This window comes from Zootermopsis nevadensis, unplaced genomic scaffold, assembly GCF_977971745.1.
Source record: "Zootermopsis nevadensis isolate Lab colony 2312 unplaced genomic scaffold, Znev_1.0 Znev_ptg000050l, whole genome shotgun sequence".
In the NCBI taxonomy this organism is placed as follows: Eukaryota; Metazoa; Arthropoda; class Insecta; order Blattodea; family Termopsidae; genus Zootermopsis; species Zootermopsis nevadensis.
Window position 1 is genome coordinate 5,366,540 of NW_028259182.1, and position 13,732 is coordinate 5,380,271.

Consider the following 13,732-nt stretch of genomic DNA (forward strand, 5'->3'; position numbering starts at 1 on the left):
GGAAATGGACGAAATGACATTACGCCTTGTACATGCAGATAACTGTGCCGACATTAACGTCACTTCGAAGCGACTTGGATCGAGGGCAGACATTTTGTTGGGACACGATCATTATCCTCGTACATTGACGACTGCAATTCCACTTAAATCGTCCTCGTAAGCTAATGAGACCCCGAGAAGTGAACGCGATACAACGGCACGTAACTCCCAATGCAGTTCAGCTGCCACACACGGAAACACGGAGACAACCGAGCTCAGTCAACGGGATTTGTAAACCGCTTAAGTAACATAAGGATGACTTTATTAGTGGCTTGATAGCTGTAAATCAATGGACTTATGTTTTCTGTTGAGGTGTTGGCTTACGACTGAGCAAAACCTCTCTCCTGAGCGCGAATAAACGGGCTCTTTCCCACAAGACCGTCTCAGAGTTTCAACATTCCGTCCTGTAGTAACGACCATAAATTCTAAATATGGTTCAACTTTTTCTTACGACAGGCCTACGCCTAGGGAGAAACATGCGTCTGACAACGAGAGGCAACCACACAAATCGATTAATAAACCAGACTGACTGGCTGCTGTTAGGTTGGCACTCCTCACAGGTGCTCGTCCGCGAGGACGGTCCCACGGTAGGTGAAACGGGCACCCACGTGAGTTCAGGTCGAACACAGTATCGATTGTGTTCCGCTTGTCTGGAGACGACGAAGCCAGCATTTCCAAAAGCAACTGTGAGATTAGAAACAAAGAAATTGCGTGGACTTTAACCAAAACTGTGAATCACCTTCATTAACCCTTTGAAGGCGAAGATCGTCTGAATATTATTTATGAATTCAGTCCGTACCGCGAAGAAAACACTACACCTCACCATTACGAAAATCAGCTGGTTAACCCTTTGAAGCCGAAGCTCGTCTTCATAATATTTACGAATCTAGACCGTACCGCGAAGAAAACACTTCACTTAACCATTAGAAGTCGAATCAGGCGGTACCACATAAGATTTAACATCCCGGTCAAAGCCTTAACGTCGTACGTAAAAATATTTAACAAAAATACGTTTATTAACATTAGTGTAGGTGAGAGAGTTGCAGGCCTTATAAGGGTAAATACGCGGATGGTCCGGTTATTATGAAACCTCAAGCGGGAATTAAACGTTAAACCGCCGGTTAATATTAACAACTGTCACCTAATCACTGTTAGAGCGACATTTACATTTCAATACGCGTTGCACTTCGCAGAATGAACAGTTCCCGACGAGAAATTAATTCGTCTGAAGAGACAAATGACACGTACATAGACAGGAAATATATTTTTATGTGCAACAAATCAGATCAGACAAAAAGACGTACTCTGAAATGCTGTTGTTGATGATATAACAAACACAGCTCCCTGTGATGAAAATTTTGTTTTCTTGTTATTATCATGCCCCCCCCCCCCCCCCCACGCTCTACAAATGGAGCGCCGTTCATTGTCTCTATTAAAGAAAACTGTTCCTTCCCCTCTGTAAAATATTTCCCTTTGTAATTATCAGCGACTACATCAAACATGGCTGAGTTCCGCTGCGTTACCTGCAAACTTACGCACAAAATTATTTTGTTCGCAACAGACATGCATGACGCAGAGCGCTAACACTAATATTTGTTATAAATATTTATGAGACGCTCGAGAGAAATTCTTATCGTAAACAAATCTTTCGAGATTTTCCAGCGTTCGGCGTTGAAATAATAAAATTCGCAAAACTCGAGCATCCGAGTTTCGTATTTTTACAGGTTTCATGTGAAGATAATTTCACGAGTGACAAGGTTTTGCCACAATCAGAACACGAACTTCATTGAATGTCACGTTACTGAACCATCGAAACGGGCAGTTAATTTGCGTCAGGGATGTCAGTCGATGTAGAATTCAGTATCGATATAGAAACGTTTTATCGATTTACGGATTTTTCAAGTTTACGAAGTGTGTAATTGAGGATTAATACTGTACGCGTCCACTTCTCATAGTTCGTATCCCCACTCCCGTTCACACATTTCTTTCTGCGTCAATAACCGGGTGAGAGGATCCAAAATTTGTGAGTTATTTTACTCGCAATATATCGATACGCCGGATCCACAAAGATATCGAACGTTTTCTCCGATATCGGTTTGCCTAAAAAAAAATCCTAAATATTTCTGTGAGAAAAAAGTCCTGTTAGTTCAACAATTCTCAGTGTTTCCAAATACAATTCGTTATCACCCTCATGACGATGGAGGCAGCAAGGACCTCTGAAACGTCGCTAAAATTCTACGACACCCAGAACAAGGGCAGACGACCTAATTCAGGATAACAAGTCGTAACGATAACTTTGCATGGAAACCGTTCCCAGTTCGTGTCCCGTCTAGGGCTTTCTAGGTCCGTGTTCCTTTATCTAAGTAATTTCCCGTTGCATTTCAACGGGTCTTCTCCACCAGTATCTAAACGTCCGTCTAATTCGTAGGAGACCGATTCAAGTTTGCTCGCGGGCCCCGTTTTGAGACACATGTCCGTGCGACTGGTCCCTAGCGCGAGGTCACATCAGTGACCCTGCCGTGTGATGTGTATTAACGAGGGGAGAGGTTACCGAGCCCTGGACGAAGTCAAGGACATTATTGCCGGAATCTTTGCCGCTGCTGGAGAGAGTCCGGTCTGCGCTGACAATCCACTGACGCGGAGGACCCTGGACAAGTGCGACAGGGTGCGCAAAAACACGGTTCAACCACGAACTGAGAACACGAGCCGCTTGCCTGGTCCTGACGTCGCACCTACGAATGACAATTCCTCGCTCAAAAGAAGCTCGAATCGTAAACATCGCCGTTTTACACGGCGAGACGAAGTAAGTACTAAATGTTTGGACACCCGGTAGCACCAGAGCCCGCCCTGTGACGTTGCCACCACGTAAAAGCCTGCAGATAAGATACGGACAAAGGACGGACATTATTTATTAAGGTGTCGCACATAAAGAATTTATTTATTCTGACCATAAAAACCGGTAGCTGGGATGAATAAGGATCCGGCCGTACGTTATAGTTAAACGCGCACTTGCACAGGGAAGAGACGAGAACAGAAGACTTTTAAAATAAGGTCTGAGTTCTCTTTTTATTTGTTGAAACTGACTACCGGACAAGTTCTGTCTCGCTTTCTTTCTTTTTTAAAAAAGTTTGAAACTTGAATGTGTTGCGGGTGAGATGGGGGATCCACCCGAGCAGACAAATGCTTTGACATGCGTATGTTAATATATGGACTCTGGCATTCGTGAAAATGTAAAGTACTTCGATGTCACGACCAATGGACCGCGGGCCTTATTTGGGTCCTGACAACTGCAGTGTGCAGGCAAGCTAAGCGGTGGACAGCCAAAGAGGAGCCAGGAACAGGTTCTAATGAACTGCGGGAGAAAAATTGCTTCATAATTTTTAAGTGGCGTGCTGAGAGACGCTGTTACAAAGAATGTGCCAAGGCAATTGTGAAACCTAAGGTTGGCTCTGTGCTTGGTGAAAGCCATCTCGGCACTAGGAACCCGAAGGTTCATCACCAAACTAACGAAAGCCCTCCACCGGACCCTGTCATGGGTCATAGATCCCGCCTGAGAGTGTCCTCCCATCTACGTCTATGAAACTCGTCGCTGAAAAAGACCAACATTTTGTGTCTAGGGGTTAGGGGAAACCCCGATCACATCCTACGTCTGCTGTTGTCTCGTCACTGCGTGTTCGAAACTGCGCCGATAGGAACGACGTAAAAGGCGTCTAGGATGCTCGGGGCGTCGCTGCAGCTTCCGGCGCCGCGAATTCATCTCGTGAAAACTGGACCAAAACAGGAAATGTGCAGCTCGGGAGGCTCTGCAATTCTGTTCTTCTTAAACACGTTTACGTCACTACAAAACAAACTTAAATGTTCAAATTATTATAATTAATCTGTGTGCATGCACTTGGTCAGAACCGCAGGCCCCCAGAGACTGCGTGAATCTCCACACCTGGGACCGAGCTGAAAGTCCGTGTCCAGTGAATGGAATTTGTTATTTCCTAAACACGCCGACCTAACCACTTCTACGAAACAGCGTCTTTCTTCAGAACCTCGCAGCCTCTTCAAGATGAAGACATTTCCACACAACTGTTCGTTACAGTGATCACAAAATCCCACCACCCAATAGCCCCTATCCTCAGCCAGATAAATCTAAACCACGCACTCAAACCTCATTATCATTAGACCGTTTTTAATAATATATTCCTATTCACGCCCATGTCTTCCAATTTGTCTTTTCCAACCAAATTCTGCACGCATTTATAATCTACCCCATTCGCTCTACATGTCCCGTCCATCTCATGTTCCTTGGCTTGAACACCCCGATGATTTTTGGTGATTGGAGCTCCACAACAAGTCTGTTGGTTGGTTATTTAGTTGGTCAGTTAGGCAGTCATGCTGGCAGATTTCCTCGTAACCGAATCCGTCCTTAACTTCCTCGTGAATGCAATCTTGTACTTGCCACACACAGGCGTTTTCTTCTGGACAAAGTTTATTACGAATTTATTTTCATTCAATTCCAGTGGCCTCCTTCAATTTGTCGATACGTGCGTCAGTCTTCGCGTTAATCAGGCTCTCGCATTTCTGTCGTCAGTGAAGGAACATCCCGCACTGTTCAACGGTGCTTGGTGTAAAGACGACGTCTGTATCGTTGAGGCCGTCTTTAACAGTCGCAGGTTTATCTCTGCTCTTGGCTTTGTGTTTGCGCGTACAGGTGACATGACTTGCGCATTATTAAGTAAGACCGGCCTTCGTCCACTCCGGAGGAGCAGAAATGAAGCCATCAGCTACACCGCGCGCAGGTCCCGATTGTCAATTAAGTCGCTCCTGTGTGAATGCAGTACCGTCTCCTTACCAGCACGGGCATGACTCGGCATTAATTCGTGTTTTAAAATTCGAAGTCCTTTATGTCGGATAAATAAAAGAGAAATGCGGTACAAATGATCACGGTTTCGCTGCTATTCAGATTTCAACAGAAGTCGGCCTTTTGGATGATGGTCGCTGCGAGCCTTAAAGCGAATGACGAGCACTTTGAAACAGGCCTTAAGTACAGAAATCACCACCGCGTTGCGAGGGGTGTCCAGAATTCGGAGTCGCCACTGACACAAAAACAGACGGAACTACGTGATTCCTGTCAGCGTACTGACAACCGATCGCCTGAAGACGCGAGTGGAGCCAACTCCGGAAACGTCGGTTATATGAAACACGCGTCAGAGAACGGACAACGCCCAAAAGAGGGACTCGTGCCATCTTAACCTCAGACTTTGCGGGCCGCAGGTGGCAACTTCCCGTTCTGAAGACACTGAGAAGTTTAAAGACTGCAGATGTGTCAAATGTCGACGAGATTTGGTCAGGCGAACGAGCGAGCGAGTCTCTCAACAGCGACCTGTGCCTCGTGGGAAAACGTCACAAAACGAAGATCCATAATTTTTATGGCCATGCCAGAGGGGCTGATGTGGGTTGGGCACGTAGAACGCATTAGATAAAAAACTACGCTTATAATTTTAGTCGGATACGCGAACAGCCTCCTGTGAGCGAAGCGAAAATCAACTTCGCGATCCTCAAACGACGGGGACTTTGCAGGCTAGCTGAGCGAGTTCTGGCCTCTCCAGCACTGTGTTCCACGGAGCGACTTAAGTAACGACTTTCTGAGTATTTTGACTTTCTACTTTTCCATTATATTACCTAACAGCTATTCAACTGAGTGCAGTACATACTCCAGGAGCAAGGGTCTACCTTACAGATGAGGGCGATATGTTCCTTCGAGATGTCAGTGATCATCTGCACGAGGACACAGCGTCACAGTCCTCAACATTATCATACAGCCTCTTCCTTTCTGATCCTCGTTTGTTCATTCATCTCGCTTCAAAGTCTTCTCTTGACTGTTGGTGTTAAACTGCGCCCCTCAAATGTCCGTCTTTAATTTCGTCATAATACGTTCCGTACAGAGGTCTCTGTGCGCTTAGACCGGAGACCACGGTCTCCGATTCACAAAGACCAGGAATTTTAGTCTGAGCCCGAACTGCGCGTCTCCATAGCAACTGCCTCGTTAATCGTGTTTCCTGCTCAAAAACATAGCAAAACTAACATTCGCTTGAGTAGCGAATAACTTGTGAGTCGTTGCCATGGCTTTTGTGGTAAATTGGGAGCTGACCGCAGGTGTAACGGGGTATGAACCAAGAACCTTTCACTAAACAATTGAAAACGGATAATAACAACCCCGTTTGTTGTCAGTCCGCGGTTGAAGCTCGCAACAACAGCAGTTTCAAACGACGCTTTGAAACTTAAAAACAAAATAATTGTTTTCATTGGCATTATTAATAACCTTAATCAGTATACGAGGACGTAAAGAAGGGAATTATTCCGTATTATATAACTGCAAATAACAAACTTTATTAAACAAATTAGGTTGTATAATGCAAGAAAAACAGACGTACGTTAAAAGTGTACAACAGAAACATAAATTTATAACCTGTAAGTGCGCATTTAACAATTCACAAAGTAAGCGTTGCGAAAAAAATTTTCAAATTTAAAAAGTATTAACCTCGCGACCTCATGATTTGCCTATTTAATGAGTTAAGTGCCTCTGACTTAAAGACACAGGCGCATCGGAGTTACATACAAAATAACGTATCAAGATAAACCGACTTAACATTATGCAGATTATCCGACGGTTTCGTAATTCAATTGAGACATCACGCAGACTGACGAGTTGTGAAACGAAGTTTAATTTGGACTGTAAATCGGCAGCTTAATGCGGGTCCATAACTGCCACGATTTTACTAAATCTCTGTCGTCAAATGCCTCATCGAGAGAGCGTCACAGCGATTCTGAAGCTACAGCCACATTCTCACTGCTGTACGGTAGAAGGGACAAATTAACAGAGCAAAAATAATTGTAAATTTCTCATAGTTTCAATGGGTTTCTTGGCCTTAATCAGATACACATTTATAGTTTTCAAGTTGCGTCACTGTAGAACATCTGGATGTTACTAAAATGTTTATAAAATGATTTGCGTTGACTGAATTCACCCAATTAATCCGACGCTTATTCCACAATATGGCGTCACAGTCTCACGTGTTACCATTACAGACATAACGGAATTCGTTTTAAGTAATCTTTGATACAAATAAGATTAAAAAGTGGTCATATTTTTGGCGGATTTTTGACTTCTTAAGTCCCGAATTCTGACGGAAAAATGCCGAAAAGTTTCTTAATATTAATCGATTAATCGCAGTTTCATAATCGATTCCTAACCTCATTATGCTAAAATAAGTAGCGACACGCGAAATTGCAATAGGCCTAATTTCTATGTTTCTTACGCTGCGTCACTCAGAGTAACACAGAGACCGAGCACTGTGTTCGGTTGCTGTGAAGACGGCGTTGGCACACGAACAAACGAACACGAACTCCACGCTGTTGAGGAGTAAAATATTCGTGCATCGAAGGAACGAAGCGACGTAAAATGAGTCACGCAATCCGCATTGAAATGTTTATTCGTCGTTGCGATTCGGTACAATTCAATTAGATTAATAATCGCACGATATCGATATGACAATGCGATAACCCACGCAGGTCACGTGATGTTGTAACCTGCGCTCGCCAGTCCGTCAGTTGTCTTTTTCAAAATCGCAACGAGTGTTCATTGTCGAACACCAGTTGGCGTCTCGTTCTTAATTGACTTGAAAGAATGAGGTTATGGACACATTTCCAGATTCTCCTGTCCCAAATAAATCCGGCACTTAACGTAGCAATCTTCGTAGTTCTGATTTAAAGGTAATTTATATTTTGACAAACAGAACGTGCGTCAGGAATGGATTGCGTGACTTTTCTGGGTAACTTATTTTAAACAATATTAGACCAATTGAAAGAGTCGACTGGATGTAAGCGGATTTACATGCAAACAAGAGGTCGTACGACAGATTAATGACGTAACTTGAAAAAAAAGTTAAGAAAATACGTAAAGCTATTACAAACATTTTGCGAAACAGACACCGCTGAATTGACGTCAAAGTGTGTGACTGAGTAAAATATTTAAATTAATTGTTTGACGAGAAAAGCGAAGGTGGACTGGTACATGAAATTCAACTGTAGGCCCGAAATATGGGGCACAGTTTTGCGAAGGAAGGGCCCGGAGAGATCACATTGTAAATATCAAAACAGAAACAAAGCTGCAGGTTTCGATGATTTATCAGCTGAGATTTGGAAAATGTTTTCCACCATGAAGGCGTGAAATGAAATTTAAACGAATATGTTTAACAAAGTTACAAACAGGAAAGAACCCCCCCCCCCCCCCCCCCGAGAAGAGGAAACGGTAATAATTATAGAATAATTTCGTTATTATCCTTTTTAGATTAAATATTTTCCGCAATTTTTGCTCGCAGACTAAGAGGTTGGTTAATAAACAGCAACGTTTTATTACTGTTTCAAGCCAGGATTTGTAAAGATTAAAAAGGAACACGTATCAGTTTGTCACTAAAACTACGTCGGATAAATGTCGAAGCAGAGCTCATTTTCTGGCCTTCGACTAAGCTCAGAGGAAAGCTTTGTGACTTAGAACGGGATTCGTCAAATTCTTTGAGATGTATCGAAGAGACGACGTCACAGACTCTGACGCACAAGGTTCAGGTCTGAAATAAGGACGCATTTGAGCCCTTGTCAGTTCCGTATGTAATATTATGGATTGCATTAGTTAAGGCAAATTAGACAAGAACAACGATCCCAGGATTGCTGTTCACCGATGACACTTTCGAATCGTTTAAAATTTACGGTCCACAGAAATCGATAAACCAGGCTGTAAAATACCACAGAGACAAGAATTTAGAACGCAGTTTAAATGAGACTACGAATTCAGTATTTAAGGAAAGAGAGTGGCTGGAGAAGAATTAGATAGAAGGGGAAATGGGAGATGGAATCAGTCATGGAGGAGTCACGACAATACGATAGCAAAATGGAACCGGGCTCTAGTGGTAACGCCACTGACATCGAAGGTTTCCAACAGGAAAACCAGGCATAAATGTTAATGAAATGTTATGTGAATCCAGTGAGCTGTACTGACGGGTAATTTTGGGGCCTAAAAAATGTGTGGGATCAGACAACATCAAGGGAAGATTTTGTAAGGAATTGTTATGGGCAGAGGACACAGGACACGCCCTGTACCTGCCTAAGATCAGATTTACTAAGCAATAGTCGTGAATGGCGGACAAACAACCCAGGGCGAAGGAATTTGAGGACGAAGCAAATAAAACAGGATTAACTTAAGTATATATTTGGCGAACCCAAGAGCACAAAGCCACGAGAAGGACATGTAAATTCATTAAAGAAAGATGCAATGGCACGTTATGAAAATAAGATAAAAATGCCATTCGTATTTTGTCGTGAATCGAATCAGAGGTGAACTGTTTACTGACCGCTTCACAACAAACGATAATACCGGAAAAGCGTCGTTAAACGGGCCATAAGACGCGAGAGACATCGGGCGAGACGAACAGACGGAAAGATAAATATTCATGCCATGAACGGCTTAGCATAAATTAGGATCTAGCGTCCAAAAATAATAAATTTTACTAATGTATTTGGTATAAGTAATTCTGGAAAATAACTACTGCATAAAATACGACGGAAATCGGCCGAATAAAGTCGGCGTGAGGTAAATATTATTCGATGTAGAAAGAAAAGAAAGTTACAGACAGACTGACAGGGCGACGACAAGCCGAGCTGCGGGACGCTACACGACGCCAGCACCAAAGGAACGGATGGACGCGCGTCTAATAGCGAATGAAGAATTTACGGACAGAATAAACCAGCAAACAGATTACAAAGCGAGGAATATCAATCCGCAGGCAAATAGTTCCGTACATTTTCGCCTTTCAGGAACTATTTACTAGTAGATTTAATTGAGGCTGACAAACTCCTTAGCCCGCGCCGACGTCTTTGATGCAGACCAACGAAGTCCCGGGCGTCCGAAATTCATTTAAGACGTCGTGGGTTTAAATCCGAACGTCGCCATTAATCGTCAGATAAAGACACGAAATTGTCGGTGTAATGACAAACATTCGCCAGAACTACGTACACGGCGCATGCCTCGACAGTGCGTCGGACAACGGGGGGTGTCGGTGCTGTTACGAAGGACCGAGGACCCTCGACCCCTTGGATGTTTAACAAACGCGCAGTTGCAGGAGCGGACATTCAGCATTAGCGTAAAGTAACCAGGCGCATCGGACTTATTCGCTAAGTTTCGGCGGGACTTGACCGGAAGAGTGGCCGACAACCCGGCCGAGAGCTCTCACGCAGACGAAATCGCTGCGTTGTCCTGTGACACACGACACTATCTTGCGTTTTGTCCAATATCAGTAGAGTAAAACCCCGATTACCCAACTTTCAGTTGTGCGACAGATCTCCTAATAAACAAATAAATAAATTAACTTAGATATTTACACTGCCATTTTCCCTTGCTCCAAAGCCTCAGCAGCGCACAAAGGCGATCAATATCTGTCGTCACTGAGGAAGGCAGTGGGCGAAACAAGGAGCGCCATCTATCCTAATGGCTTACTTCGAGGAACTCGGAACATCAATTTGGCCTCTGTCTCTGAACAAACCTTAAAACTTACAACAAATTTTCCTAAGTCTGAATCGAGCGAACTGATTTAATTCATCCGATATTTCACATCTTCCAATGTAATGCACGTCGGTCGTGAAAAGGACTTTTGAATGGTAAGGGATGCGGAAGGAAGCTATCACAACTCACCACAGATCGAGCAGGAATTATCTTACTAGTGACTGTAAGAGTCCATAAAATGAATTGGTTGGGCAAAACACAAGAAACCAACGTAACACTCAGATTGTGCGACGTCTTTGAGTGCAGGGACGATCAGTCTGGTCCGAAATGTTGTCAGAGACGATCTACAGAGCTCTGCAGACTCACGTCCTTATAAATACAAAAACTAAATTATGAAGACGAACAAAACTTAGTCCGATTCTTAACCAGATGACAAAACAGATAATACATGATCATTTCATAACCACCTTGGTTCAAAAGGCTTACTGTGAAGCTGAGAGTTGTGCAGCCGTTCACGTAAACTGTCAGCTCTGTCGTTATCGAGTCCATTTGTCAACTCAACTTCATTCTGACTTCTCAAGTCACAAATGCGCGGTTGTACTCAGTCACTCGTCAGACGGGTGTGTGGAACCTGTCACGTCGTAAAATATGCTCCACCCACTGACTTACATGAGTCCTAGCAAAAGTGCACTTTCGTACAAAATCACGTTTAATTAACGAAGCTTTGAGGGTGGTTACTCACTCCCCCGTCGAGTTAAGTGGTCGATAATCTCTTGTTTGTATCAGGGGGTCTTACCAGCTCACAACCGAACGAATACAAGGCTTACGTCATAGGCCAACTCCTAATCTAATAGGCCGCAGAAACATTTTAAGACTCGACTCAACGCCTGTGGGAAGACTCGGTCTTATTAGATGAGTATTTATTTACGTCTGTGATCGTCATCGTCGCCCTGTGACGGACGTTTCGACTTCTAAACGTCGCCCACGGGGAGGCCGGGGCACAATGGATCAAATGTCTCACTTATCTTCTCGGCAGTACATTTCGATTATTCTGAAACTAATTAATCGCATCTTCTTTGTGTACGCACAAGAATGGAATCATTACGTAACAACAGAATTCGAGTAATAAATTTTTAAAAAAATATAAATGATGTAATTGTTGCAGACTGCCGCTCTAGCGGATTGTTGGTACCTTACAGTGGTCAACTGTTGAATGAACTACACGGACACTAAGCATGCGCGCGTTTCCTAAATTTATGTAAGAAAAATTAGTAATTTCCTCAGTATTCTACTCAAAATACATAAGTAATATTTTTAAATGCGTTAACAAATAGCGCGCCGTGTTTCATCAATGCATATAAATCATCAAAATTTTTAAATAATGTAAAATAACAGACCGAGATGCTTCATAGCAAGTGTGAACGACGCTGAAGTACGTGGAACGGTGGCGAGAAGAGAAAACTTACTCGCTGACGTCAAACTCGGAAAATTGTCAGAAGGGCAACAAACGCTGTGGGGGCGCGCGACAGTTCGCAGAAACAGAAAATGGCGCCGTAGCAATAAGCCCCGTTTTCCCCTACACTAACAGCAGATGAAGGCCAAAGTCCCGATTCTTCCTCTCCGTTTGACGCAAATACTCCCTTCGACACACTCAAATTGATCTGGGAGACGAAGGTCGACGTTATACATAATCGATAATCGAAATCTCGTCCACGTTCAGGAAAGAAATGGAAAGGCAAGAGACGTCACGTGGTTAAATGCCTGAGGTTCGATTCTTGGTTTGCCCCTCAGATTTTCTGTAGTGCTCATCGTTCCCTCCGGATAAATGTTGGAACAGCTATCTTTAAAAAAACAACTCGCTTTCCATATCGCCCCAAGTTCATCACCCACACTCATCCACCCAGCAGACTCGTGCTCTGTGCAGCTGAGGCGTCGTCATTTAATAAACACAGGAACAGATCTGCAAGCCACGAGCTCAGCAGCTCAGAAAAATCAATTAGTTTAAGTGATAAAAATAACACGATCAAAGGCCACATAGAAAATACCAGAAATAGGAGTTTGTGGCCGAGGCGTAGCTCAGGCGGTTAGTCGCCGGCGTCTTCGTGCCGACGCCCGTCGTTTGTGCCCAGGGCAGTCCACGTGGGATTTGTGGCGCCAGGATAGGTTTTCTCCTGTCACTACCATTACACAGATGGTCCGTATTCACTCACGTTTCGTCTGCCGGATGAAGAAACGGGCCGTCGATGGCCTCAGTTCCACAGGGACGTCGCCTCGTCCGGACAAAACGGAGGTCTCGATGACAAGTGACGTTCACCAGCCAAATATGCCGACTGCTTTGGTTTTAAAACTACAAAATTATGAATTCAGATAATCCGGGCAGTTCCTAACAACGACAAAACCATTCGCCCTTTGTTCCGCGTGTTCTTAACCCCAGGGGTGTACAACCTTTTGTGTAGGCGCCGTGTACAGCAGCTTTGAACCTCGCGTCACATCAAAACAGTTTCAGAAGCACCGTTTCGGCACACAAAAGCTACCTAACGGATTTTCTCTGAACAGAAAACGTTTCTCGTGGCAGCTCGGGAACCCTTTCGGGATTCCAGCGGCAAGCTCGCGGTTAGCGGCCGGTCCTCGCAGTCAGCGTGACCACGTCTATCACTAATCCGCGCTTACGATCGAACGTGAAGGCTCCTTAAATGTTAGTCACAGAGGATTCATAACCATCTGTCTTACCTTGTGGTTGAAGGCAGCTCCGCCACTAAACAACCGACACACAAACTGAACGGCTTCCGGTTCGATTCTCACAAGAAGGAAAGTTTCAAACGAAATATCTTCTTCGTAAGACGATCCAGAACACGCACTCGTCACCTGTCCACTTACATTACATTACAGCCAACAAGAAAGTCCCCGCTGTCGCACGTTTAACTCTACCAGACCTAAAAGCACTTCATATCCACGATTTTCGCTGTGCCGAGGCCCGGAGCGGTGTTTCAGAAGCTGGCCGCGTAGAGGGCGCTGAGGAGCGCGTAACCCGTCAACGTTTTTACTTTCGCTATGGAGAAATGTTCAGGGACGCATTCAAAATCATGATGGCAGCTGGCGTAGCTCTCCCATTGGTCGTTCGCTTTTAAGCTCGGTCCAGATGACGAGTAG

The 13,732-nt window shown here is 44.2% G+C and overlaps 1 protein-coding gene and 1 long non-coding RNA gene across 4 annotated transcripts in view; one reads left to right on the top strand and one right to left on the bottom strand.

The window, feature by feature from the left end:
- LOC147871539 (uncharacterized) overlaps positions 1-13,732 on the top strand; it is an 85,673-nt gene that overhangs the window by 64,600 nt on the left and 7,341 nt on the right. The gene's annotated exons all lie outside the window — the stretch shown is intronic.
- The window catches only part of LOC110833500 (homeobox protein otx5), a 56,004-nt gene that overhangs the window by 35,151 nt on the left and 7,121 nt on the right, over positions 1-13,732 (bottom strand). The window contains exon 1 of one of the 3 annotated variants that reach the window (XM_087360924.1): positions 13,313-13,656. The exons of the other annotated variants lie outside the window; for them this stretch is intronic. The gene's annotated coding sequence lies outside the window, so the exon portion shown is untranslated. Of the gene's footprint in view, positions 1-13,312; positions 13,657-13,732 lie in introns of those variants that run through there. 3 annotated transcript variants of the gene reach the window in all.